Genomic DNA, 4,340 nt, shown 5'->3' on the forward strand with positions numbered 1-4,340 from the left:
GAAAGCTCCCGATGGAATTAATTTATTAACAACACTGATGAAGAGCAATGTACTTGAAATGTCACTGACGTTCTGGTTTCAATAAATGAATTGCATCAGGAGCTTTGAGTGTGCATGATTTACTTTGAAATCAATTATTACATGGCCTGTGCTAATTTTATTTGTATTTTATTTTAATATTGGTACATATATTTTCCATATAGTTTTATTTTGCTTGGATAAAAAAAGACAGAAGCGTACCTTCATACTAACATCCTGGTTTCAGTTACCACTATTGTAGAGTCCAAGACTCGATGGGTTGGAGCTGTTTCAGCAGCACAGAAAGGACTGACAACATATTAGACAGACCCCATTTTAAAATTGGCCAAAGTAGATCTCCTCAAGAAGAGTTCTTGAGCAGTAGAAAATTTGTAAAGTGAGCTGCAGGCTAGTCAAGTCCAGTCCGCGTTGCGCTTAACTTAACATATGGATTGTGAACACAAACTGGCCCAGGTTTAGTTTGCCCTTTTGTCTTTGCATTTTATCCCTTTAGGCTTCCCTTACAAAGATCATATGTGCTTGCACTGTGATACTGAAAACAACAAACATGGACTATAACAGCTGATAGCAAGACTGGTGGACAGGGAGTGGTTAGGATTAGAGGAACTACACTAATCTGACACAACATTAAAACCACTGACAGGTGAGAAATCCAGTACAGAATCCTCACTTCATTGGCATTACCAAATTCAGTTGTTATTCAAGGGTTGTTGGTTTATTTTAATAGTCCCTTTGGAGACTTTAATTTGTGGTGCCGTTGAACAGTACTAGGTTTTACTGAGATGTTCCTAATATTTTGGCCTACATTGTGTTGATAGAATATTAAGAACACCTCTCGGTATAAAGCAGTGCAGTTCAGCAGCACCGCAGATTACAGTCTCAAAAATGACATTAAATATCCAACCCAGTATCGCGACAAACCGCACGTCCCCTACAGCAAAACATGAGCTAGCCACGCTTTGGGCTGGCAAGGCCGGAAAATTACACGTTTTGTAAGCGTGAAACTTACACGGGCACGTAAATGTCACTTGGATCATGTAACCAAGGTACCATGTGGGGAGAGGTTTTTGAGGACAAGTACAAAGGACATTTTTGGGCGGCATTAAGAGGTAGTCAAAGAAAGCCAGGGGGATGATGTTCAAATCCGGGAGGTCCAGGTAGGACAAGGTTTCTTGAGTTGTTTTTTGTTTTCTATCCCCAAGCATGTTATTTGTCACTGATCCCAAGCATGTGTTTTTGCAAAGTTTAATTTTCCTGTAAATGTCATGGCTCTAAGCATTCAGAAGGTTTCATTTTAATCCACTACAGAAACCCCTAGACAACCCAAAGTTTGGCTATCTCACATTTTGTTGTAGTGGACGGGTGTGTCTATTTCACGCTTTGTCGTGATACCAGGTTGAAATATATCAACACCTCTCTCAATCAGATTGAATAACTACTAAACAATCCTCATGAAAAGGATTTATTGCTGGGCAAATGTACAGTACTTTATGCTTCACCTGTCCCTGGTTTATATGGTAACCCAGCTGGGAATGAAGCAATACTTTCATACTGTTTCTAGCACTATTTTACCTGAACGTTACATTGCAACATTCTCTAAAAACATTCTTAACATAATTCTGGGAACAATAAAAAAACAAAAAAAACGTGCTACTGCCAACATTTGATAAATTAGGGCAAAATGTTACGTAAGTTCTGAGATTGTTATGACAAACATTTTCGTAAGTTTACACAAAATGTTTTCATATTGTGCTCCGAGATCACTATTCTATCTTTTAGTAGAACATTCTGGGAACCAAAACTTCCTGCTGATAACATAAATAGGACATCATATTCTGAGAACGTTTTTAGAAGAAAGAAATCCACCCTGGGATGGCTGATTGGTGTACGGTGTGAACAGAAAGAGGACTGAGGCCCCGTCAGAGCTGAAGTGGACCATTAATTAACTCATAATGTGAACGCAAAGAGAAATGAGTCCCTTTTCTGTCGATCCACTGAGTTTGGTTCGTTTAAAGAGGACCATATGTGAAAACACCTTCCATCTTCACCCAGACATTTTCCTTCCATATCACTGAGGTAACATTTCTCCATTACTCCCTCAGTGAATTTACAGCCCGACTGTTTCTTTGGATCCAGATTAAACAATATAGTTTGCAAGAAAAGGGGATGAAGATTGAATAACTACAAAACTAATATGAGAAATGGTTCTCAGAGTTTCTGTACATTCCTTTATTCTGAAGGGAGGGAGAGATTTTGTTATATTTGACTCTCATCAACCTCAAATCCCATCATCTGCACCATTCAATAAAACAGTAAATACATCAGGATTGGCTCCGAGGCCTCTCTACCGCAGAAACACAACACACACAAAGATGATCAGCCGAGACAGAGGGATTCTTGATGATATTCTAATGGGGTTTATTCTTCTTTCCTGTCATTAGTCAAACGATGACAAATCCATTTGATCTCCGCTGTATGATGTTATATGAACTTCACTAGGGAAACACTCTCCTCTCCTACCCAGATGAGCCTGAAACCTGAACCCTCACATTCCCCTTTTTGCTTAATTGAAGCATTGAGAGGGAAATTAAACAATAGCCCGTTGTAATTAAATCTCAGCAATACCCTGTTGTGGTAGTTTAAGCCTGTAATGATGTTTTTGCCGCGGCCCTCTCTCCTGTTCCCCATCAATTAGAACCTGCTAAAGAGCGTAAAGACAGCTGGATCGAGTTCTGCTTAATGCCAGTGTTGTGGTTTTTGATCTGTCCTCCAGTGGCACTGAAATCCAATAAATGGTATCATCGCCATTCCTTAATGACAAGACGCAGGTGCAGGGTGATTTGTTTTTCTTGATTTGGCGTGCAAGATGAGATTTACAGAAGACCAAAAAAAGTTGTTTAATTGCCACAGAATATGCCGATGACGTGATATTGATGTGTGGAAGTTTTCGAGATACAGCAGCTAATGCACAAACTACAGGAACATTTTGGGCTTTCCAAATGTCAATATTGAATATGTTTACACAAAAATAACACATGCAAAAAAAGGAGTATATCCTCTGGCAACATAAACTGAACCGTCAGTGAAAGATTTTGTAATTACAAGCTAGATTTCGGTCTGGTAGATGCAGTATTTTTAGATTAAACGCCGATATTTTGAGCTAATCCTCTGTCATTTGCTTTAAAATTTGAATCTTTACAAACAGACAGACTGGAGTGACGAATCACTTCAGTCCTAAGATTCGTAGTCACTGACTATCAAGCTCCTTAAACTTTTTACAATTCTGTGGCATTGCAATTTATACCGTATGCTCTTCAGTACGCACATTGGTAAGTGATCGTGTCTCTGTTCAATGGTACACACAAGAGTAATCGTAAGTGAATGTGGCAACGTTTTTAAAGCCTGATGTTCAGCGACTGACTTCACCTGTGTAGTTTAAGTCTTGTGCTACACATGGTTTGACTGTTATCAGATTCTAGGGTGTAGATTTGAAATGGACGTTTGGGACATGTCCGTACCAATATTTAGGGAGGACATCATTGAGGTCACAGAGGTGTGTATAATAAAAGTTGTAAGATAATTTTCTGAAAGAACTCTGCTTTGGTGCTGCAATGATATTACAGAATGTCAAGATAGTTGACTACCTCATACAGTCTGTAATCTGACCACTTTCGTCACTCCTTTACCGTTGAGGGAGTGAATGATCTTGTTGTTAACTCAACACGATGTTTCTTTGATTACTTCAACAAACCAGACAGGAAGCTGAGCCCGCTGGAACCTGATACAGGTAACGAGACAAGTTCACTATCTGACTGTTTATAGTTGAGCCCTAATCAGACTACAATACTTTACTACAGACATCATCTGACAAAAAACTCCACGCCGTCACGTTACTTTAAACAGTGGGCGTCCCTCATGATGCCAGCTGGTTAGATACGCTTGAATGAAAACCTGCTATCTTGCTATGCAGCATATTGAATAGACAGTTTTCATCACACCTCTGCCCCAAATATGTGAGCTGGTCGGAGGCTCAGCCATTTTCACCAACTTATATGATGCTTGTCATTATGGACGACAGGCGTACTGACCTTTGTTGTCATGGTAATAGAAATTAACCATTTTTCCCAGTCTGAACATTCTATCAATAAAATAAATGGATAATAATAGCCTCTTGAACCTACTAGAAGCTTTGGTAGGCGCCTACTAACCCATATATTTGGGACAGATGATAACCGCCTGATAATTGATTATGTGTAGTCTGCCAACAAATCAGGTGGTTGCTAGCAAACATTGTGTAGGAA

Source organism: Brachyistius frenatus, unplaced genomic scaffold, assembly GCF_029030835.1.
Source record: "Brachyistius frenatus isolate BFR_SWC_R1_liver_20210118 unplaced genomic scaffold, ASM2903083v1 Contig_78, whole genome shotgun sequence".
Classification (NCBI taxonomy): Eukaryota; Metazoa; Chordata; class Actinopteri; family Embiotocidae; genus Brachyistius; species Brachyistius frenatus.